The following is a 25,805-nucleotide window of genomic DNA, read 5'->3' on the forward strand; positions in this document are numbered from 1 at the left end:
CTTTTACCCTGTCCCACTGCCCTCATTCCTACTTTTTGGAGTCACCTCTCAGATAAATCAACTGCACCCAAGTCCTCATTTCAGAGTCCACTTTTGGAGTGGGGAGGACAAGGTATAATGCATGTGCAGGATGATGTCAATAAAGATTTAGCAATAATGGTGCTTACAGTGTATGACTTTGTGAAAATGCCAAGCTGGGATCTGTTATCCGAGAGATGATTATCAATCATGCTGTTTCTCCAAACTTTCCAAAAGGCTAAAAAGGAAATGGTGGTGAGAAGAAGGCAGGAATGAGATTGTGAACAAGAATCAAAAGTTGAGGGGCTCCAGGGTGGCTCAGTCAATTAAGTGTCCACCTTCAGCTCAGGTCATGATCCCAGGGTTGTGGGATTAAGCCCCGCATTGGGGTCCCTGCTCTGCCCCTTCCCCCTGCTCGTGTTCTCTCTCCCTCAAATAAATAAAATCTTTTTTAAAAAGTAAAAGTTGAAGACAAATTGGAGTTCATGAATATTTTTAAATTGTGTGCACCGAAGACATGTTCAACAAAGCAAAAAGGCAATGCACAGAATGGGCAGAGATACTTGTCAATCATACATCTGATAAAGGAGTAATATCCCGAATATAGAGAGAATTCCTCAAACTTAACAACAACAAAACCAAAGAAACCAATTAAAGGTGAGCAAAGGACTTATTCAGTCAGTTCTCTAAAGAAGTTGTATGAATGGCCATCAAGTACATGAAAAGATCCTCAACATTACTGATCATTAGGGAAATGCCAATCAAAACTATAATGAGATACCCCCTGACACCATCAGGACGGCTACTATCAAGATATTAGAGAACAACAAGTGTTGGCCAGGATGTGGAGAAAAGGGGATCCTTAGACACTGCTGGGGGGAAGGTAATGGCACAGCTGTTGTGGAAAATTCAAAATAGAACTACCCTATGACCCAACAATCCCACTTTTGGGCATGTAACCAAAAAAATTGAAAGCAGGGTCTCAAAGAGATACTCGTATACCCATGTTCATAGCAGCATTATTCACAACAGCCAAAAGGTAGAAACAACCCAATGTCCACTGATGGAAGAACAAATAAGCAAAATGTGGTATATACATACAATGGAATATTATTCCATATTCTAAAAAGAGAATATGCTACAATATGGATGAAGCTTAAGGACATTAGGCTAAGTGAAATAAGCCAGTCATAAGAAGACAAATATATATGGTTCCATTTTATAAAGTGCTTAGAGTAGTCAAAATCACAGAGACAGAAAACAGAACGGTGGTTGCAAGGGGCTGGGAGGGGAGGGGAATGGGGAGTTATTGGTTAATGGGTACAGAGTTTCGATTTCATAAGACGAAAAAAGTTATGGAGAAGGATGTGGTGGTGGTTACACAACAATATTTAATACTACTGAACTTGTAACTTTTGAATTATTAAGATGGCAAAGTTTATGTTGTGTTTATTTTGCCATAACAAAAAAAAAAAAGGAAAAAAATTAAGGGTTGAGAAACCAGAGGAGGCAGAAGAAGTGAAAATCCCAAATTGGCCTGGGTTCAAATTGCATTCTACTTACTAAGATTCCTCATGGGCAGTTAATCTCTCTGAGCCTCAATTGCACCGCGTCTGTAAAGTGGGACCAATGACAGAGACCTCCCCCGCACCCCCGATAGAGTTACTTGAGGGTCATACGAGTGAATAGGCTGCCTCCCACTGTGTTTCTGTGGTTTGCCACTTTCAAGCCATGAGACTTGGGGCAAGCATCTAACGTCTATGAGCCTCAGTTTTCTCACCTGCAAAGTGGAGCTTATAGAGAGTGTCTCTGTAACCTGAGCATTCGTTGAGTTCTCAAAGGGACAGGGTTGCATGGTGAGCAGAAGTGAACATAAGGATCAACAAATCACTTCTCAATAATCAGTTATGAAAGTGGTTCCAATGCAAATACAATGCAGATCAACTGCAAAGAGAAAGCACGCTACCTGTGAATATGCAGGTTTTTACGGAGTTGATAAATGTGAAGTTGGGGAATCGCTAGAGTCACAGGCAAGCTCAGCAAAACCAAAACATCTTGCAGAGTCAATTAAACCAGTTAAAAATTGAGAGAATGAATGATGGCAAGCTCTGGAGAAAAAAAGTAACACTTGATTCATCCTTTGTTCTCTCTAAGAGCTGGTCATCATTTGTTCATTCGCTCATCCAACAAATATTTATTGCGTGGTTGCCAGCTCCGGGCAATACAGCGGACCAGTGTGACATTAAAAATACGATTTTGTAAAGCATGAGATAAAACATATCTTTGAAACATTTTGTTTCACTTTTGAAGCTTAAAAAGAAGCTGTTCTAATTTTTTTTCAGTACTTGAAATGACATTTTGGCTCCCATTTTAAGTGGATTTACTTTAAGAGGCCTTTTCAAGATGCAGGTTACCCTGCTTCTGTTCTTTCTAACTCTGAGTGTTTTACAGAATCAGATGACATTAGGTACCTGTCAACACTTCACGTTTTCTAACCAACATGACAGGAAAAGTGGCTTCCCTTGGGGACTTGCTTCTGTAGTACGGCGTGGCTTAGAGAGAAGAGCCCCTCCTCCTCCTTGAACTATTATTTCTAATATTTTAGGTGTAGAAAGATCTGAAGTTACAGCATATTAGTATCATTGCTCTGTAGGAATCATCACTCCTGTTCTCTTGATTTATTTTCCTTTTTATCCCTGATCTCTCCTTCTATTCCCTTCTTCCCCTAGGCATCCACTTCAATGTGCTTGATAAAAGCCCTTGGATAAGTTACATTTCCTTGTAGAACATAGTGTTATTTTGTGTTTTAATTTGTGTATATGGCATTGGAACTTGCTCTGGTTCTTTCTTTCTTCACTCAACACTGTCTTTTCAGATATGTCCACATGGCTGTCCAGCTAGTGTGCTGCTCACTGCTGCAGAGCGTGCCCTGTGGCGTGTCTGCACCACGTTATCCATTGTGTGTCCAAGGACAGGCCCCTGGATTGCCTCCAACTCTTTGCCGCCCAATAACACAGATGGGAATACCCTTATCAATGCCCACTTGCAATCCCATATGAGCAGGTCTTTAGGATATTATCTGGGAGAGGAGCCATAGGTCCTAGGGCATATGCCAGATAGGTTTCCCGCATGACTGTCTCAGTCTCCCCTTCCACCAGCAGTGCACACAATTTCCCATTTCCTCACAACATCATCAACCCTCATGTTAATTACCTTTCTATTTTTCCTCTGTTCTTATGGGCGTAATATGTTGTTGTGTCCACTGTTTTAATTGCATTTATCTGATTGCATTAATATGAGTTTGAGAATCCCACCTGTGAATAGATGACACATATCCTTTGCCCGTTCTCTATTAAGTTTCCTGTGTTTTTCTTGTTAATTTGCAGGAGTTCTTTATAGAATATAAAAATTAATTCTTTCCCTTTTTCAGTCATTGTGACTACATTTTTTCCAGATTGATACCTGTTTATATTTGTTTATCAAACAGAAATCTTTTCACTTAACACAATCAGATCTATTGTTGTTTCCCTTACAGTTGCCCATCTCTTGGTTATGATATTCTCATACATTTTCCTCTATTAGTTTTATCCTCCTTCCTTTTGCATTTAAAACTTTAATAAGTCTGGAGTCTTCCCTTTCAGGGTATGAGGAAAGGCTGAGGTCTGACTGCATTGCACATACTTTATTACTGGTTTTTAAACTGCAGTTTCTTATCACAATCAACTAAACAATCCATCCTTACACCATGGCTTTGTGATAGCACCTTCATCGTTGTACCAATTTACCATGTAACGATGACCCTAGGGGCACCGAGGTGGCTCAGTCATTTAAGTGTCTGCCTTTGGCTCGAGTCATGATCTTAGGGTCTTGAGATTGAGCCCCGTGTCTAGCTCCCTGCTCGGCGGGGAGTCTGCTTCTCCCTCTCTCTCTGCCTCTCCCCTGCTCATGGTCTCTCTCTCTCAAATAAATCAAGTGTTAAAAAAAAAAAGATGACTCCAGTTGTATGCCCTCTATTTGTTCTTTTGGTCTATTTTATTTTATTTTATTTTTTTATTCTTTTTTTAATATTTTTTTAATATTTTATTTATTTGACAGAGATAGGGACAGCCAGCGAGAGAGGGAACACAAGCAGGGGGAGTGGGAGAGGAAGAAGCAGGCTACCAGCCAAGGAGCCTGATGGGGGCTCGAACCCAGAACGCCGGGATCACGCCCTGAGCCGAAGGCACACGCTTAACCGCTGTGCCACCCAGGCGCCCTGGTCTATTTTATTTTTTTGACCTCCCATATTTTAACTTTAAAAAAATCCTTGGAGTTGCATATTCTGTTTCTTAATATAATATTTTCTGTAACATAAAAATCATATTTTAAAGGCCATATTTAAGTGGTAAGGCCATTTAACTTATAAATAAAGAGCGCGGTCTCTGCAGTCATACAACCACGGTTCAAATCTCGTCTCTCCCACTCGACATCCCTGGGACATTGTTCGGCAGTTTCCTATCGCAGCTGTAACAAATCACCACAAACGTAGTAGTTTAAAGCAACACAAATTTATTATCTTACAGTCCTGGAGGTCATAAATCTAAAACTGGTTGACAGGGCGGTGTTCCTCCTGGAGGCTCTAGGGAAGAATCCATTTTCTTGCCTTTCTAGCTTCGAAAGGCTGCCCATACTCCTTGACTCATGGCCCTACATCACTCTGGCCTCTGCTTCACTTGTCACACCTCCTTTTCTGACTCACCTGCCTAACTCTCTTCTTCATAAGGACTCTTGCGATAATCCAGGATAAACTCCCCATCTCAAGGTCCTTAACTGAATCATACCTGCCATGTCCCTTTTGCCTTGCAGGGTAACCATTCACAGGTTCTGGGGATTAGGACATGAAGATCCTTGGGTACCCCTTATTCTGCCTGCCACACCTTGGCCAGATAAGGTAACCTCTCTGAGTGTCAGTTTCCTTATCTCTAAAATGGGGATGAAACGGTAAGCAGATGATGTTTGTACATAGTGGGTGCTTAATAAATGGTATATGTTTTTATCCTCATTATGGTCCAGGAAGGTGCACCGTGTACTGCAGCTGGAGAAATTCAGAGTATATGAGGCATTTTTTAAGAGAAATGTTGAATTACTGAAAATAGTCATAACAGATCATTTTATTAGTAGTTCAGTATTGAACCAAGTGTCCTATCAAAGCCCAGGGTTTGTCTGGTTGTTATTCTAATTGTTATCCTGGTGAGTAGGGTCAGAGTGATTTACTCTGTATTTGAAACACATGACCTCTGATGTTCCCTGAATTCTCTGAATTCATAGGAAACCAAGATTTTATCACCAGCTCTCTTTTGCTTGAGAGCTGGCATTGCATGGTTTCAATAAAGAAAATCACAGAGGACTGAAAGAGTCTGGTGTTCATAAATCAAGGTCTCTGTGTGAGAGATCTCAGGGGACTTAATTTGGCAAAGGGAAGTTCCCCGAATCAAGGCATATTATAATTTGTGTCTAATCAGATTAAGCAGATCAAGGAAGAGGGAGATCATGTCGCCCCTTGCAAGGCTGTACATTTCCAGAGCTGGAGCCATCATAGGAGGAGTTTGGATGTCAACAGCAGGATGGGAGCACAGTGAGGGGGAGGAGGGAATGACCAAGTACAGGCCATCACAAGGCCAGTATCTAAAGCACTGCAGTCACAGAAGATTTCATTCTGGTGCAAATCTCAGCATTTTGGAATCCCAAGAATTTCGTTTCTGGCCCTGGAATTAGATCGCCTGTGTTTAAATTTGATATTTACTAGGGAAATACCTAGGGGAAACTTTCCACTGGGGAAAGTTACTGTAATCTAGAGGACATCGTGAGATTGGGGACAAAAAAGGTACTACCTCCCTATTGTATTGTGACTGCAAAAGAGTCCAGGTTGCAGGTCTTTAGAAAAGTGGAGCTCCACTGCTCTCTGCAGTCAAATTCACCTTGGACTGTGGATTTAGAGCCAGCTTGGCAGACATGAGAGATTAACAGTGTATTAGTTGTGGTAGGCTCACTGCTACAACAAACAAACATTTCCATGGCTTAATACAGTTGACAGTTATTTCTCTGCCAAGTGAAGTCCGGAATGTGTATCCTTGGTAGGTGGGAAGCTCCCCTCCAAGTGGTGATTAGGGAGGGACCCAAGGTCCTACCATCTTGAGCTCTGGAAATGGTGCCATCACTTCTATGCCTGTTCCATGGGCTGCAGCCCTCACACGGATATTTATGAACTGCAAGGGAATCTGGGAAATATAGTCCCGCTATTTTTCACAGGGAGAAGAGGACACAGATTCGATGACTAGCTAGTTGGCTTTGCTGCAGGAGATGACATTTCTTCAGAAGACTGACTGTAAACTCAGACCAAATTTCATCTGCCACCTCCCCCTCAGGTGAGACCCCACCACCATCATCCCTAAGATTCAGTGAACTTCTCAGCCACGTATAATGAAAGCTTGCCACCCACCCAAGATCACATGGGCCCTAATGAACCACCAAGGATCTGGAACTAATGGTATCTTTTGTTTTTTGATGGCAGGGAAAGTGGGGCAGTGAAGGGAAGACTAGGAAGCAGAAGATATTAAGGTAGGAAAAATGGGAAGGGTAAGAGGAATAATTGTTTTGAAATTTAAGGTATAATTTCTATTATGGAAGCATTTAAGCACACAGAAAAGTTGAAAAATAGCCTACTATAAACTTTTAAATTAAAGAGGTAAAATCACATTTCATTGTGGAATAAAAGAAAAATATCCATAATTCCACCAGCTTAGTACAGTATATTTCTTTCCAGTCTTTTTTGTTTTGTTTTCTTGACCATAAGTTTCCACACAGAGTTGTAAAGAAGAGAAATGGTTATAATCAGGAACTTGGTAGGTAGTGTGGAGGGGTGGGGAGGGGTGGATTGTTCTATCTGGTTTTTCCCAGAATCCCCTGTGTTCCTCACTCTGGGGGCATTTCACACTTTTCTAATTCTCCAGCAGAAATGAGTGGGGAGGGAGGTGAGGAGTGTGAAAAAAGAAGAAGCATAACCCCAATCAGTTATATGTTCAGTTTGTTAGCAACTCTAGTGGAAAGATTCCATGCAGGAGCAAATGGAAATGCTTTCTCAAAGTGAAGTTTAAAAAGTGTCTCCAGCACATTCATGCTTGGTGTTGGACCTGTGCTGGTTGCCATGCTAGTTTGCTCCTGCAGTGAGGGCCAGCCAATCAGCAGCTGCAAGAGGCTGGTGGCTTATTCCTACTCCATGCCCCTCAGGTTGGGGGGTGGCTACCTAGCCTCCCAGGGGGTGCCAGAAGGTTGTGCTTCAGTTGGCCCCAGTTGCTCACCAGTGCACTCTCTCTCTTTTTTTTTTTTTAAGATTTTATTTATTTATTTGACAGAGAGAGAGAGAGAGGCAGTGAGAGAGGGAACACAAGCAGGGAGAGTGGGAGAGAGAGAAGCAGGCTTCCCGCTGAGAAGGGAGCCCGGATGCGGGGTTCCGATCCTGATCCCGATCCCGTAATGTGATCATGACCTGAGCCAAAGGCAGATGCTTAAGGACTGAGCCACCCAGGCGCCCTCACCAGTGCACTCTTAACGCCCCTTCCCTCCCTGCCTCATTTCCTGCGGTGGCAGGAGAATACATCTAGCTGATTTGCCTCCAACCAGACGGTATGGTTATTAAGGCTGGCTGCTGTGCTGTGAAGCCACCAGCTGTGTTTGTGCAAAGCCTGCTTCCCAGGGGCTGCTCTGGTCAATGACTGTTACAAGGACTCCAAAACAGGTCATTCCCAGGAGAACTGGGACTCTCCTGATGCTGGCTTTGCTACCCTTCCTTAGACTGGGAGGCAGTTGAAGGCTTTCCCTCTCTTCTTCACTTAGGGTCGGATTCACCTTTGCCGGGTGGTCTGCCAGCCCTCCTGGCCTCATCTGGCTCCGTCCCCATTGTCCCTCACATACATGTTTCCCCTAATAAAATCTTGTATGTTTCATCCAACCTTGGCAACTTTTTCTCAGAAAATCCAGATTGACACACTTCCCCCACTCCCCTGTTTATGCTTCCTAGAATCACCTTCTCAAATAAACAATGTGCTCTGAAACCTTGTGGTCAGCATGTATTTCCGAGGAAGCCAGCCTAAAACAGAGGGCACTGCGGAGACACTGCACATGCCACTCCCACTCATCACCCTGGAGCAGAATCGAGTCACATGGCCTCCCTGAACAAGGGAGGCTGGGCCAGGCAGTCTTCTGTGATGGGCCATGCAAGAAAGAATGGGTATTAGGCGGCCTGCTGGCTGTGTGGCTATTCCTCCTTACCCAGCCTTCAAGATCTGTTCAACTTCCTTCGAGGCCAAGGTTCGGAACAGGGTGTATAGAGGTAGAGTCCTTTGATAAGTCTGTGCTGGTATAAATGAATCAAAATCAACCCAAATCTAACTTTATACTATACAGTTTACTGTCTGCTCCAAGGCAAAATTGTAAAGTGTATAAAGCTTATCCCCTGGACGTAGCCCACCCCTGGAGCCACAGCTCCTTCTTTCCCTTTCAAATTCCCTCCAGAGTTCCAGCTGCCCAGAGCCCCTATTACAATGCCCCACCCCAGGCACTGATTCACCAACCCAAGTTTCTCCTCCTTGCCTTAAAACACCTGTTCCATTCCCCAAGGCTCTGTGCGCTAATAATGTGGTAAGTTAATTTAACATACAGACATTAATGTTGGCTAAGGCTTAACTGCGGCAGCAACCAGATGGACCCATTTGGCGCTTAACCAGAACCTGTTAACGCCTCATCCACAGGATGGAATGGTCATTTGCCTGATGACTGCCACTGAGTCCTAGATTCCATGTGACAGACAAATATTACCTATCTTAGGCTTTTCTTCCAAAGCAGTTAGAGGAAGTCAAGGATAAGGCATAAATGAGTCACCCCACAGAAGGATCTTGTAACCCAGCAAGCTGGGACTCCATAAGCTCTGTGGTCTGTTTTCCTTTGGGCCATGTTTTGTGCAATCCTTTTCTCTGTCACATTCCGGAAAGAAGCACTAGGTTCCTTTGATTCAACACTGAACTGTTTATAGTACTTATCTCTAGAGAGTGAGCTCGTAAGGCAGAGGACAGTGAAAGGGCAATGCCAAGGTATTTTATTTCTATAGTTGGAAGTTTTCATATCAAGCATATCATATTTTGATAACTTTAAAAAATAATGTAGTTTATGATAAGCCATTTGCCTTACCCTGTGGTATGGACCAGACATCTGTCCTATCTACTCTTGAGAGGGTCTCGTCATCTCTGGTAACTGATGACAAAGCCAATCCTTAGAGCCTCCTTCTCTTTCAGGAATGCATTTGGACCCTTCCTGCTGTCTGCCTTCTCCAACATAATGTGAACTGTCCCTCAGCCCTGGTTTCTACCTGCCCCGTGAGTCAACTGTTCTATTTATTTAAAACCCTAATTTTAAGTGAAATTAGAACAGAGACCACACTTACTTATCTGCAGTGCCTCAGCCTAGTGCCTGGTATAAAGTTGATCCTTTATAAATATTTTTGAAAAATTGCTGAACCCTCATATTCAAGGAACTCCTCATGACCACGGAGTTGTTTTAATAAGGCAGCAGCCACTGCAGGGCCTGGGAATGGGGGATACAAACCATCAATCCTCTACGGACTTTACCTGGGATGTCAACCAAGATGACAGATGTGGTTGGAAAGGGAATGTAATGGCCTGAATGGTATAATACTAAAATCAGGAGTAATATCTATGAAAATAACCGCTTATACCCTACTTACCCAGTCACTGGGCAAGGCTTCAAGGGGAAATTACTGGCCAGAATCTCAGACATCTATGGAAATTTCAGAAACTAAAAACAAACAAACAAACAAACAAACAAAAAAAACACAAAAAACAGAACAACCCCCCCCAAAAAAACAACAACAACAACAGAGTTTTGTGTTTTTGACAATGGTGTTTGCTGGGCTCTATCAGCCAAATCCACACTCTGAGAGATGGCTTTCCTGACCTTTTGTTAGGCCGCGTTATCTTCTATTCAACTTTTTGAAGTGATTTTCCGATTTTCACACCAATGAGCCCCCAGCTACATTTTGCCAACATTGTTGTGTGTTGTGAGAGAGGGGACTGCCTCATGGCATGGCAACAGCAGACATATCAAAGTCTAGCCTTGGCCCTGCCAGTCCTGGCCCTGTGACCTTACCTCAGTGAGCCTCAACTTTCTCATTTGTTAAATGGGTATTAATTATGATAGCTGCCTCTAGGGTATTTTAGGAATTAAATGACATAAGTTACCTTTTTTTAAAAAAAGCACTGGATACATAGTAAGTACTCAATAAGTGGTAACCACTGTTATCAGCAGCACCACCACCACCATCATCATCATCACCATCATCATCATCATCAACAGTTTATCCAAGAGGCCAGAAGGATCTGGGATGTGGGCCCAGAAAATCTCTTTCAAGCCAAATAATGACCAAACTATTAGATAGAGTTCATTCTTCCAGGACCTCATGTTCTGTTCTTTGTAGAATTGGGAGGTGGGCAGACTGGAACACAGGAGTGGGGAGTGGGGAGTGGGGTGGGAAGGCAGAGGGAAAATGAAGACTGCTGATGGTAGGCTGGTGGTTCAGAAGCAACAATGCCAGCAGTGAGGAAAGGGGAATTATCAGGAGTCCTGATGCCAGCTCTCTGCTGACATAATTAACGAGGCTGTTGTGCCAAAAATGAAGCATGTTGTTAATATACAGACCTGTTGGGTGCACAACGGAAATGCAAATAAAAGCTTTGCCAAAAGGCGAGTTGGGTCAAATCGGCTCCAAAGGGAGACCACACTATCTGTAAAACAATAATGTACAGATTAAAAAAAAAGAAGAAAAAGAAAAAAAAGGGTAAAAAATTGATTTCAAATACAGGACCAATAGCTACAAAATATTCTTATTTGATCATTTTACTTTTGTCTTTATGTCCTTCGAAGTTTGTCCAGTTGGTCAAGTTCACCTGACAATTAAAAATTCCAATGGAATTTTTGCATTCAGGATTTTAATATACATTCCACAGGATATATGAGAGAAAACTTTAGAGATTAGTTTATTTTCACGTTGAAGAGCTCTGGGTTGCTGAGAGAAGGCAATCCTGAGCCCATATAGAATTTTTGTGATTTTTGTGCCTTATAAAAACAAAATGATTATCAGTTAGCCATGTAAGTGTTCTCGAAAGTGAATTCGGTTTTCTTTCAAAAATGCCTTCCTGAATCACGTGGGAGGGACCTGGCCCGAGGATGTGGCCCCTGGGCTGACTCTGCCGCCCCGCGAGGCAGGAGGTGGAGCCCCGGGGTACCGCTAAAGGGAGCGGAGCCTTGTCCGTAGAGACAGTGGCTCCGGCAGGTCGCGGGCCGGTGTGTCGCCCTAGTGCAAGCCCCAGCCGGACGCCCTGACCTTGGCCGCGCAGGGACCGCCCCGCACCGGCCTGGCTGGTTCTGCGGGCCTCCCGCGGGGCCGGGGGGGTGGGCAATTCGAGGAGGACGCTTTCGTCTCCCCTCCCCCTTCGTTAACGCATCCGGCTCGTTGCGCACCTTGCTCTTATCCATCTTTTCCGGCTTTCTTCCAGGCCCGGCGGTGACCCTGAGAGAGCCGTTTGAGGCGGCAGAATGTGGAAAGGTCTGTGTTACTTCCTTACGGTTAATTTATTTTTCCCTCTTCATTCTACCCGCTGCCGGCCGTTTGGTGACAGCGAGAAGTACTAAAGCCGGGCGAGGAGCCCGCGCAGGTCCGCCGAGCAGGTCGCGGGGGCGGCCGGGCCAGAGCTGCGCGCACGCGCGCGGGGGCGGGCACGCGCCGTCGTGAGGGCGGTCGCGCTCGGGGAGCGGGTGCGTGCGTGCGCGCGCGCATTGTCTCCGCTTCAGACGGGGCCCCAGCGGACATGTGGGTGCAAGCAGGGTTGCCTTTGTTAGGGTGTGGGTGCCTTGGCTCGCAAAGCGCGCGGGGTTTCTGGGGGGCGCTGCCAGACGGAAGGCGTGGTTTTCGGCTAACGTTCCCCGAGTGCTTCCTCGGTGTCAGGGCGCCGCTCTCGCCCTTCGCTCGGATCCACTCAGGTTATCCTCAGCGGCGACCCGGGAAAATAGGTGCTCTTGTCACCTTCAGTTTCCAGAGGAGGAAGGGAGCCACAAAGAGGTTAAGCCAACGAGCTGTGAACTCAGCGTGGCTTCGGAATCTTCATCTTAACCACTAATCCTTCCTTCTTAACCGCAGGAGCCCTTAGACTTCTGTTGGAAAGTCATAGGGTAGGGGACCCTTTTCACTTCCCTCCATGTAAAACACCATTTCAGTTCATCTAAAACCCAGGGGCTGCGCACTAAGGCACAGAAAGCTTCGAAGTAATTGGCTTTGGCTTGGCAAAGTGGAATCTCTCAACACTTTATCAGTAAAGGTCACCATCATTTTATACCAATTGGTAGCATCTTTTATTCTAATTGTAATAATACGTATGGTTTAACACGTTTGATTCTCGGTTCTTGATTTATTATTTTCCTCTTAGTGATGCACTATATCGGGAAAATAAAGGAAAACACAAAGAAGAAACAAAAAGTCCCCCATGATCTCAGCGCCCCTTATACCATATATTGTTGAAAATCCTTACATTTTTCTATGTATATATGTTATAATAAATTAAAATTGATATATTAAAAAGTTTAAAAGAGTATCATAATGTGCATTCTGTTTTATACGTTTTAAAATTTAATAATACATCATGAACATTTCCCCATCAAATATTCTTCTACAACTCGTGTTAATGACTGCACAGTTTTTCATTGTATGATTTTTGTCATAATTTAATTGCTAGCCTTATTTTTTTGACATTTAGTTTTGCTATGATAAATGGTGAACATCAGAGTGCAGTACTCTTTGAACACCTTGACTATTCCCTTAGGACAAATGGCCAGCAATGAAGTTGCCAGGTCAAAGAACATCAAGTTTCCAAAGGGGTCACATGCTTGCCGGAAAGGTGGACTCCCACTCTACCTACACCTCTAGGTAGAATGAATGTGTCCATTTTTAATCCCATTCTGGGTGTCGTTGCTCAAGAGAATCTTTATTAACAAACAAATGACATCCTTAAAAAAATATTTATGTGATGTTGTTGGAATATGCTGGGTTTCAAGAAAAGAATTTATATTATTGCAGATTTTTTTTTTCAAGATTTTATTTATTTACTTGGCAGAGAGAGAGAGAGCCAGGGAGAGAGGGAACACAAGCGGGGGGAGTGGGAGAGGAAGAAGCGGGCTCCCAGCGGGCGGGGAGCCCGATGCGGGGCTCGATCCCAGGACCCTGGGATCAGGCCCTGAGCCGAAGGCAGACGCTTTACAACTGAGCCCCCCAGGGGCCCCTATTGCAGATTTTTTAAACATTTGGGAAATTAAGTTTATTCAGATGCTCCCCTGACTGAATGGGTCTCTGCAAAGGATATGGTAAGATAGGGATATTTTAGAAAAAGAAACTAGGAAAGTTAATTCTCAAACAATTTTTCCAAGGCAGGGAGACAGATGCTGTCCATAAACTGAAAAAGGAAGTATTAATTGCTTCTGTTGCTGGGCCTTCGCTCCCTGGCAACTTACGCATTGTCAGGTCTGGAAACATTGAAGGTGCTGCCTGCCGCAGAGCTGCTGCAGAACTATTCAAGGCAGCAAACCTGGGCAATTAGAGGTTTCTGTTCATTTTCCTCCCCTTTCATTCTAGCAGCTCTCCTCCCCCCATATCAGCAAGTTGGAGTGACAAATATTTAAAGTCAGCTTGTCACGCATGAGCAGCACAGCTGTGTGAATGACTGATTTTCTTGACATTCTGAACAGCTTTGCGTGTCCGTGTGGAGACCTGCAGACCCTCAAACCCGACACCATCTGACTTACAAGACGCCATGGGTTTGGTATTTGAAGCAATAGTGGGGGTCTGGGCAGGTGGTGTTTTATGACCAGGAAATGAACGTCTACAGTCTGCAGACGTTTTTGGAATATACGTGTTTGTTGCAATGACCTCTAGGTGGATTTCTACAGTGACAAAGAGGAGGCTTTTAGGGTTTGGTTTAAATGCCTTTCCTTGCAAAGCTTGCTCTCAAATCACTTCTTCCTGATGGGCTGGAGACCATGTGTCCTTAGCAAATTTGAGAGAGGCACTTGGACCTGACTGGTCTTTTTCCTCCCCACTCAGCATTGCGGCAAAAGTAACAGATGCCTATTTAGGGAGGGCATGTTCCCTTTTTATATGCAAACCTTGTTGCTAAAAATTCTCTTTTAGATGAATTATTAAACCTGATTTATAAAATAAGGACAGTACAGATTTCCTCTTGAACTATTCTTTCTCTTTGATATGTGATACCCATGTCTGCTGGTGGAGAAAAGCAGAGAGACTATGAGAGGCCAGGTGGGGATGGGAGGAAGGAGGTACAAGTAAATAAAGGCCATTTTAGCACCTCAGAAATTCCCAGAATGCTTGGACCCCTTGGGGAGCATTTGAAATTTTTTAACTATCATATGAAAATGCACAAAAACATAATTATTTTATAAATCTAGATGTCTCCTCATAGTCTAATAAAGTAGGAATATTTAACACATCAAAACTCGTATAAGAAGCAGTACCGTCTTTGGGAACATCTGTGTTTGAAGCATTCAGGTAGGTGCTGTCAGGGGAGAGAGTAGATTATTCTTTTTCATTCAAGGGGAGGGATTTTTGTGTTAATCTTGAAGGAGAGTCAGCAGGAAAACTGCGGGAGGAGTTGAATGAACATGAAGTCACAGAGAGGTGTGGGTAACCCCTGGGTGTTCTGAGATCGGGGAGACCTGGGTGCTCAACTGGTTGTTTGGGTGACACACCTAATGTGACATGTAAACTGCCTCCCCTCATAAAGATGACGTCTTCAGTAACATCTGCACTTTCTAAAAGCATAAAAGCCTTTGCTAATCAATACTCTCCTTACATTGTTTAGGACTGTGTTTCAGAATTCATATCCCTTTCTGCAATGCATAAGTCTTTTTAGAGAGGGAGGAGGGGCAGAAGGACAGGGAGAGAGAGAATCTTAAACAGGCTCCAGGCCCAACGCAGAGCCCAATGAGCCCGATGCGGGGCTGGATATCACAACCCTGAGATGGTGACCTGAGCCAAAATTAAGAGTTGGACATTTGACCAACTGAGCCACCCAAGTGCCCCCATAAGTTTTTATGGTAATTATGAAAAAGAAGTTAATCATTAAGTTGAAATTTATACCTTAATGCCAACCTTAGATGCTGCCTCCCAGGCTAGTACTTCCTGCTGGGCATCATCAAGGACCTCAACACATGCACTGTGGTCCCAGGACCAGCAGCATGCCATGGGAGCTGGAGAGACCTAGGGAATCAGAATCGGCTTTTTAACAAGATCCCCGGGTGATTCAGGTGCACTTTACAGTTTGCGAAGCTCTGGTCTACAACACTGGTTCTAAACTCACTGCACATTGGAATCCCTGGAGACCTTCACACACTACAGTCCTGAGTCACACTCCTAGGGATTCTGATTTAATTGCTCTGGGGACAGAGGACCCCGAGTCTCTGGATTTTTAAAGTCTCTCAGATGATAATAATGCTGTTTGATTAAAAGAATGTTTGAAAACCCCTCAGAACAAAGCAATCTCAGAACGCTTCCTTTTTCTTTTTTCTTTTTCTTTCTTTTTTTTTTTTACACTCTAAATAGGCAGACCTGTAATCCTCAGTTAGTTCTAGACTTTTTTTTTTTTTTTAATTTATTTGACAGAGATAGCCAGCGAGAGAGGGAACACAAGCAGGGGGAGTGGGAGAGGAAGAAGCAGGCTCATAGCAGAAGAGCCTGACGTGGGGCTCGATCCCATAACGCCGGGATCGCGCCCTGAGCCGAAGGCAGGTGCTTAACAGCTGTGCCACCCAGGCGCCCCAGAACACTTCCTTTTTCAAATCATGTTTAAACCCTGACACCTTGTGAAGTGCCTGGGCTGGACACAAAGTTTGCTGCCTTCACCAACCACAGCTCTTCCCCAGAGGCACTGCTCCCACCATCTAAAACTTCTGTGTAATAGATCCTTACCACAAGACTCAGTGGAACACTAGCTAATGGCAGACATTCAGAGGAGTTTCCGGGATTGTAACAGGGAGAAACTTCACGTGTCTGACTCCATATTGCTTCCATCACTCTTGCTGCTGTGACCTATAGATGAGAAACTCCTGCTTAGCCCGGCACGTAGGCATGTTACAGCTAAGATTTGCAGAAACTGCTTTCTACCTGAAACCTACCTCACCTGAGGAGATAAGGAAGCACATACAGAAATGACTGTACCATGTTTAGGATTTACAGGAACCACATGACCAGATCCCTATACACAAAGATCAACTGACTAAGCACAAAGAGGTTACGAGACCTTCCTGGGATGTCTACAGATGGCAATCACCCTTTGACTTCCCATCCCCTCCCCTGCCCCGTTGCCCCCTCTTGCTAACATAGAAGAAGCTCAAACCTCAAGCAGGGAAGATCGACCACCGGGACAGCAGTCTGCCATCTCCTGGGCTTGCTTGCTTTCTAAATAAAGTCGCTTTCCTTGTCCCAGCATCTTGCCTCTCGACTTACTGGCCCATCATGCAGGAACCAGAAGGAGCTGGGACCCCATTACAGGGTCACTCTTCTCTCACACCTTGTCCCCCATCTTCTGCTTCTGCCTCCCCCCCACCACAAGGCTGCCTAATGTGGTGGCTCAGGGCAAGGGCTCTGGGGTCAGATGGCCTGGGTCCACACCACAGCCGTGGGCCCTAACAGATCACCTACCCGCTCAAAGACTGCATTCCCCTCTCTAAGTGGTGTTGGTAGTGGTACCTAGCTCACAGGATAGTGAGGATGGGTCTGAGAGATAATGCACAGAAACCAGGTACCAGGACTCCCATTCAAGCAATAAATAGGACATACACCCAGCATGACTAAGAGAAGGAAAACCTAATTAGTGCTCAGCTTTCTCTGCTGTTAAAAGCATGCACAGGGGGATGCCAACCAGCAACATGCCCATTCATGCCGCAGACACCTAGGAAAACTCAGGAATCGAAGGAGTAGATATCTCTGAAAGTAAGGGTAAGTGGTAAGGTTGAGGAAGAGAATCGATACATCTGTCTGAAGGGCTGTACAGTCCCTGCCCCACACAGCCTGAGCCTGGTCCCTTCCCTGCCCCAGCAGAAGCCTGGAGTTTTCCCTCTGGAGAAACCGACCCAGGGCAGCTCCCGGTTCAGAGAGGCCAGGCACAGCTGGGGAGGAGGTGAGGCCCGGACAGAAATGAGAGGGAGTGAAATTGTGAGCTCTTACCCCTGCTTCGGTCCTCTATCCCAAGTAGGCTCCCAGAATGCTGGTTGCCAGCATACATTCCCCCGCCAGAAACCAGAGGACAAAACAAAAATGCTGAATTGGGGATAATCTCTAAACGAACAGCAGGGCTGCTTGCTCACCAGTGGAGCCCCAGGTGCCAAGCCCATCCCCACTTAAAGAGTTTCCAGCCAACCTTTGATGTCACCGTCCTAAAGGAATAGGCAAAGATCACAAGAAATACCGTCAACATGGAAAGTAGATATCAAAATAAACAAGAGAAGGAACGGAATAAAGGGAGATAATGCCCCACTCTGGAGGCAAGAGAAGTCACACCATTGATAAGACCAAAGTGTTCAGACGACAATAGGGGTATTGAAAAAAACACACCACAAATAAAATGAAATAAAGAGGATGGGGCTAAGGCCAAGGTCATCTCTCAGAAAGTATGATAAAGAATACTAGGTAAAATAAGAGGTCCAATAGAAAATAAAAGGTATTCCATGGAGAGCAACAATAACAACAACAAAAACCCACAAAAAAAGAGAAAATTATCAGGAGAAACAATATTTTAAAATATCCAGAACTAACGAATATGACTTTTCACACTGAACAGGCCCAGAAAGTGCCCAGAACACTGAATTTTTTTAGAAGGGGAAAAGGGGCCCAGCTAAACTACGTTTTCATGAAATTTAAATATTTCAGGGATTAAGAGCAGATCCTAAAAAACCCCTCTGGGACAGTCAGGGCACAGTCGGGGCAAGTAAAACAGATCACATGCAAAGGTTTAGGGGTCAGAGTGGCATCAATCATTTCAGCAACGTTGGACTCTAGCAGGTAAGGAAACAAGACTTACAAAATGTTGAGGGAAACATAGTTCTGGTCTAGAACTCTACACGGTAGTTCCCCCTGATCCACAGGGGGTGCATTCTAAGACCCCCCCCCCAGTGGATGCCTGAAATTGTGGATAATACACACCAACCCTATATGTGCTGTTTTTTTCCGATACAAACATCCCTATGAGGAGGCTCTGACAGTAAGAGAATGACAACAACAATAATAAAATAGGACAATTATAACAACCTATTGTAATAAAAGTTATGTGAAAGTGGTCTCTCTCTCTCAAAATATCTTATTGTATTTTACTCACCCTTCTTCTTGTAATGATGTGAGATGATAAAACAAATGCCTACGTGGTGAGATGAGGGGACGTGACTGACGTAGGCACGGTCATCTAGCATCAGGCTTCTGTGGACCTGAGAATACGTCAGGAGGGTCATCTGCTTCTGGGCTGCAGTTGACCGTGGGTAACTGCAACCACAGAAGGCAAAACTGTGGATAGAGGGAGACCGCTGTACCCAGTCAAGCAACCATGGGTAGTCTCTGGATAGCAGAAGACAGACACCAAAATAAGGGAATTAGCAAAGAAAGAGGAAGCCTAGGATCCAGAAAATGGATTCAACACAGAAGAAAGGCAGAGGGAATTCAAGGTTTGGTATGTGAAGCCCGAGGATGACCACCAGGGTGCAAGGATGGAAGCCACCCGACCAGACTGGAACAGGAGGAAGGACAGCTTCAAAATACAGATGGAACCAATGCATCTGAATATACTGAGGAGAATTTTACATCTCTTCTGGGGAGCTTGTGGGGAGAATTAGTGATGGATACCTGAAATTATGCTAGTGGGAAAAAAGCCAATTATTAAGTCCAGGGAAAACAAAAAGTCATATGTGAAAGGAAATGTAATACTTTCTTGGAGCAGCTTGACCAATGTTTACTTAGTAAAAATAACATATTCATGGAATATTTATTTAACAAAAACTGTGATATGATTGCATGGGGAGGACGTAGGAGGGAAGGTGTATGTGCTAAAACCCTCATCCCCCAAAGCAGGAAGGTAGGGGATTATATCTAAAATGGAAAAATCAACACAATAGTATAAGCCTTTTGCTCAGACAAATGGAAGTAAATACAAAATCTATTTGCCAAAGAGTTGCATCTTGGGGTAGGAAGCATGGAAAGGGAAAAGCTCTTTTTCTCACTACCGTTATAGTGCTATTTGGCTTTTAAAAACATATGTATGTTAATATGTTAAGTAATCTTTGGTAGAAATAGAATTAAATTTTAAAACGAGGCTGAGCCCCATGCCTGGCCCACAGTAAGTGTTGGGCAGTGTGGGGAAGCTCCTCTTCCCATTTTTGTCTCCAGCCCCTTGACTTTTCTCAGCAACCCTGAGGGGTGGGTTACAAAAGATGGCCACTCTGGTTTCTGTAACTTCATCGCTCACTCTCACATTCGAAAGACCCTGCTGTAGCATCCAGTTTTGTTGCTGCTTGTCTTAGCAGCTTACGCAACTCTAACAAGTAGGCCGAGGGGTGTAAGCAACAAACATTTATTTCTCACGCTTCTGGATTCTAAGTCCAGGATCAAGGTGCCGGCTGTTCTGGTCCTTGGTGAGGAACCGCTTCCCAGTCCGCGGTATGTCCCCACATGGTGGAGAGCCAGCAGGCAAGCCTTCTTCCCCGTCTCATAAGAACACTTCCCCCATCCTGAGGGCCCCACCCTCACAACCTCGTTACCTCCCAATACTCCCAATACGTTCACATTTGGGCTTCAACGTACGAATTTAGGAGGACACAGACATTCGGTCCGTGGCGTTGTTGTTGTGCCGGTTTATTTTTGCTCTTTTGCTTCGTTTTGCCCTCACTGTTCTTTGCTGGAGAAACTCAGTGTGCAGGAACCTTTGAGAGTGCTTTTGGTGCTGCTTTAGTTATTGGAATAAATGACTGGTGTTTTAAATAAGAAATCTATACTTTTCACCTTATGTATAACTGGGGATTTCTCTTACATATGAGGATTTTATGTGTGTGAAAACTCAGTATGTCTTCTGGAGCATTGGCGTGGACAGATTAAAGGTTCCGCATTGAAATAAGTAGTTGGGGCCTTTCTGCAAAATACCTCTACCTTATGCTGGCCCGTTGGAGGGAAGAGGAGTGTGCGCTGAGGGTGTTATGTGGTGGAGAGTTGCACCTGTAGGAGTGGATTATGTTATGGAAATCAGTGAATGGGCTGATATTTTTCATCTGGGCTGCCTAGGGGTGAATGGAGCACCCCCTTGGATTCCAGAGACAGAGGAGTCTGGGGGCAGGCAGACGGTCTGGTAGTAAGTGCTGAGAATTTGCAGAGATCTGTGGAGGACATAGGACCTGGCTTCTCAATGTGGACTTGTGGGTCTGCAGTCCTCATACCACCATCTGGCAGGGCCAGGGGAACCCTTCTGACATGGGGCTGATAGGAGTTTCCCGTGGTTCTCTGTTACTTTAACACATCCACACGGCGGTCTTCACCTCTGCAGAGAATAGGACGTACTGGCACTGGGACACAAGACAGGCTTGCCTCCAAAAAAAACAAAAAACAAAAAAACACCTCTCAATGACCAGAGTGTGTTTCTTTTTTTTTTTTTTTTTTTTTTTTAGATTTTATTTATTTATTTGACTGAGATAGAGACAGCCAGCGAGAGAGGGAACACAGGCAGGGGGAGTGGGAGAGGAAGAAGCAGGCTCATAGCGGAGGAGCCTGACGTGGGGCTCGATCCGGTAACGCCGGGATCATGCCCTGAGCCGGAGGCAGATGCTTAACCGCTGTGCCACCCAGGCGCCTCCAGAGTGTGTTTCTTAAAGTCATTTTCTCTCCCTCCGTTCCCACAACCAAGCTGAAGTTATAGGGCACCCAACAGCGCACCCCTCTACACATCTCAGTTGAGCTCCTCGTCTGCAGCGACTGAAAAAGCAAAAAGAATTTTTAAAAAGTAAGTTTTATCATCAGTCTTGCTTGATCCTGAGCAGCACAGTCCAGCAGATGTGGCAAAATCCCCTCACAGGCCAACTTGCTTTGTTCCGGAGGCAATTTGTACAGAAAGCAGCGAGTTCCCCCATGCTAGAGGGCAGGGAGCTGGACCGCCACCCGGCCGCTGCTGCTGGGAGCCACAGGTGGGGCCTGGGGTGTGGGGGTGCCAGCGCGCATGCGTGTGTGCGTCCACATGTGTGAGTGTGCAGGGCTGTGTGTGTGTGGCTGGAAGGTATAGTGGGTAGAGCTGGAACAGAAGGAACAGAAAGGGTGCTTAAGAGGTTGAACCCAGCTCTCGGGTCATATTCTGTTTTTTTAACAAAGAGTGATACATTCCGTCTTAACTATTCAGCTTCTTGGTATGAAAATCCCAGCAAGATTCCACCAAATTTATTTTTAAAATACTTGTAATTTGAAGATGGACTTCAGAAAGACTTTATGTTTGCACTGGGGGGGAGTGCAGATAATTTCTTTTTCGAAATGAACTCCTTGCCCTTTCTGCAGGGGAGAGAAGATGTCTCTATGAAGAGAGCGGTCACAACAGGGGGCATTCATTCTTTATTAGCAACAGGATAATATGCCATATTTTATGAGAAAAGTATAGATAGTTTCAGAAGAAACATGTTCCTGCACGGTGTGCATTGGCCACATGTCTGGAGTGGCCGCCATGTGACAGCGTGGGTCCTAATTTTAAGGACGGCATTCAGACAAGAAGTGTGTGTTCTGAGCTGAGAGCTTCACCACAGAGCAACTCAGCCCTTCCCAAAGGGGGCGTGACAGGCCACAGAGGCACCAGAGGCGATTTTAGGTGGCACATGGCGAGCACTTTTATTTTAAAAGTGTTTTATTTTAATGTGTATCAGAAAGGTTAAAACCAGCATATCAGATCCACAATGACATGGAGACATAAAGTTCCCATAAAACAAATAATTTAGATTTTTAAAATGTGTTTGTTTAAGAAAACACCAGTTAAACAATCCAGGAGTGTATCATCCTGCGTTAGGTAGGAAAAAGAATCCTCCCTGATGGTCCCCATGGCAAGACTTGATGAGGGACCACTCGCAGATCTCCAGAACAGGGTAAATGGAGCCCTAAAAAATGCTGAAGCCCCCCAGAGTAGCCCCAGGAGCAGCTGTTACCACTGAGGCCCAAAAGGTTAAAGAAGGGAGCTGAGGCAGCAAGGGGCCAGCTACAGATAGAGTCAAGGCACTGAAGGGAGGAGGAACAGGAAGTGACACCCAGGCCTTTATGCCCTGGAGCTCTCTTCTCCGGCCACAGCCTTCCCTGGGGAGGGAGCCTGGCAGCAGCCCCCAGGGTCAGCCTCCCCGGGGCGTGGGTCTGGGCAGAGGCTGGGTGTAGGATGGGTAGCGTGGAAGCAGAGAACAACTAGCATGGGGCGGGTTGCAGTGCGGCAGGAATCATGACGGGGATGCGTCCTGGCCTCAGTTTGGGTTCTCACAGCAGTCCAGTGAGGTTGCTGGGATCGCCCTCACTTTCCAGACAAGAAAGCCATGCCTTAGAAAGGTTAAGAATTCCCAAGCTTACGCTGCTGGTGAGTGGGTCTTCACTCTGTAGAGGATAACACTGGGTCTCAATCCAGATCTGTCCCATCATAGAGCCTGAGCTCTTCGCCATCCCTTTCTGCACACACGTACACAAACACACACACACACACACACACACACACACACACACACCACTTCTACAACAGCAACCAGCAAGCTGGGATACTGCGACCGTGTTCACAGTGGCTATACATAGTAAAGCATATGAAAAACATAGTCAAAGGGCTGACGTTTCTTTCCTTCCCAGGACCTCTGTGGCCAGGAGCATACAGCTGGCCTCTCCTGTAGACAGGCGCTGCCACTCAACCATTGCCCCATCTTGGTAATTTACCCCAGGCCTTGTTATTCCAGCCACAGAAACATAAACCCTATTTGTCCAAGTGCCGGAGTCTGGCTGGCTCTCCTTAGGGCTCACACTCAAGGACACGGCTCCTGGCCAAATTAAAGTGGGGCCTGGGAGAGTACAAATGCACTTAAAAAATAATAATAATTGCATGTACTTTCTTTAATGAGCTCTCATTCCCACTTGGCAGCAGGAACGCTAAATTCAGTCCACTCCAGCAAAGGCCAGTCTAATCCAATAAAAATGTTAGTCTAATCCAAGAATTCAATCACAGTCCAGTTCAAAGTTCTCATTCTGAAAGGTGCTGCCCTCCTCCACCGGATGGGAGTATCTCAGGGACTTCCGGCAAGCCCACAGCCTGGCGAGCAGGGACAGGCCAGCCAGAATGCAGCTGTGGCAAAGCCTTGGCATTCACAGCTGCTGTTCTCACCTGGGCTCCATCTCGTTCAGCTGCCATCTCTGTGCACATTTGATGGCTCTGGGCTATCTAGCGGGTGGCCTCTTTCCACCCAAGCGCTGAAAATCTGCAGAAGCGTGTGGCTGCTACTACTCCCTTTATCCAAGCAGGCTGTCCACCCCCAGCTTCTGACGGCAAATCACTCTTTTCCTCTGGCCCGTCTTTTAAGGTGAGGAGAGTAGCCCACTATACTTTTGAAACTGACTTTTTAAATTGTTATGGATGAGAATTGGGGGAAACAATCCCTATTTGGTTTCAGATAGCCTGAGCTCCCTTAAATAGATGGCATGAGTGCTTTGGCTAGTGCTTTATCAGAAGTTGCAATCCCGGGGCAGCAAGGGGGAGGGGGAAGGAAGTGGCACAGGCAGAAATGGGGAGAACAAACAAGGTGGGGCTTTGCCAAGCAGGCCCTGTTTCAAGAAGAGACACAACTTGTCATTTTGCCACGTGGGATGTCATTTTTTTTTTTAAAGATTTTATTTATTTATTCAACAGAGATAGAGACAGCCAGCAAGAGAGGGAACACAAGCAGGGGGAGTGGGAGAGGAAGAAGCAGGCTCATAGCGGAGGAGCCTGATGTGGGGCTCGATCCCATAACACCGGGATCACGCCCTGAGCCGAAGGCAGACGCTTAACCGCTGTGCCACCCAGGCGCCCCCACGTGGGATGTCTTTGAACAGATTTTTCAGAAACACTGTGCCTTGAAAGAGTCCATTATGGCGGAATGGAGAAGGAATTGGTCTTCTGGCTCATCTCCCACCTCGTGCCCCTCACTGGTCAAGTTATCCCCACAGGGAGTTAAGTTCCCTGTGCTTCTGGGCTGTATGGCCTGAGTCCTTCAGGAGCCACTGGAGAAGCCAGATTCCAGGAAATACCCAGCATGTGGCAGATCACGTGAGTTTTAAAGTCATGGGAGCGGCCAGAGATTTGCACAGAGGCCTCAGGTGGGTAGAACTTAGGTGCTTCCTGGAGGCCATCGCGGCAGAGGCCGGGCATGGTGCTGGTCACTTCAGAAAACAAGGCAGCACATGGGGTGTCTGATACAGTGAGGGAGATTTTTCTTTTTTACATTTTCTAAAAGAAATTGGGCTGCAATCAGGCTAAAATGACATCTGAAATGTCTCAATATAAAAGATACATGATGGGTAATTTGGGGAAGAAGCTTCCCTTAGCATGCCCAGGGTCTGTCTGCTCCATTCCAGGCTGTGGAGACACCTGTGCCCAAGAACCGTGGTAACCCTTTGCAGCGCCGAGACCCGGGATGGCTTTCCGGATTGGGAGTTGGAGCTGCGGTGTGCCCCAGTGCTTAGACACCAGGGCTGTCGTGATACACAGGTGGGAATGACAGTTATGTCTAACTCATGGAGTTGTACAGAGTGCATGACATAATCCAGGCTTTCCCACATTTGGGGCATCTGTACTACCTTCACACTTTGCCCCTTACCTGTGTACCATATTTAGTTGATATCTTTCTTCAAATTGACTCCATTTTAAACTTTAGCCTTACTCTAAGCAAAAATATCTGTGAATTCTGCAGGATGATATGCGAGTTATACACATATTCGTAATACATGTTAGAATGAGCATGTTAGTCCGAAATCGAGAAAATGATCATCGTGGACTACCTGACGCCGTCCCAACTATGGAAAGTGGTACAGGGCTATGCCTGGATGGACACGGAGCTGGTCTGCATGTTCGGGCAGGATCTGGTGTTCAGTAAGTGCTCTCTGGCTTCTCCAGTCCCAGCCTTGGCTGTGCCGTGTACTTCCTCAGTGTGCGCTGCTCATCTCGTCTCCAGCTTCCTGTCTTGCCTTGCAGCTGGTGGAGCAACCCCTGTCTCCCACTGACTCTGCAGCTGCTCGTGGATACTCCTCTTCCCTTCCCAAGCAGACACCTCTGCCTTGAAATTCCTGTCATGGATCTCTACCTCCCTCTCCCCTGCCAGTGGCCACCTTCCACCAGCCTTCTGATCACTTCCTCCCTTGCCCTAAAAATTTTGGCACCTACTGCTTGTTTTTCTTCTCCACTGCAAGCTCCTCCATACAGCTCGTGGCTTCAGCTTTCCAGTTCATCCTTGACCTCTTCCAATCACTCCAATAATGACTTCGCCACCTCCGCCCTTCGGCAAACCACTGACAGGGCCGCAGACTGTGGAGCACACCCCCTCCTACAATGACGCGATCTCAGAAATCTTTTAATCGCGGACTTCACTCTCTCCCTCCTAACCCTTTGTGCCCTTATTCC

Source organism: Ursus americanus, chromosome 20 (genome assembly GCF_024610735.1).
Source record: "Ursus americanus isolate L20-20 chromosome 20, mUrsAme1.1.p, whole genome shotgun sequence".
NCBI lineage: Eukaryota > Metazoa > Chordata > Mammalia > Carnivora > Ursidae > Ursus > Ursus americanus.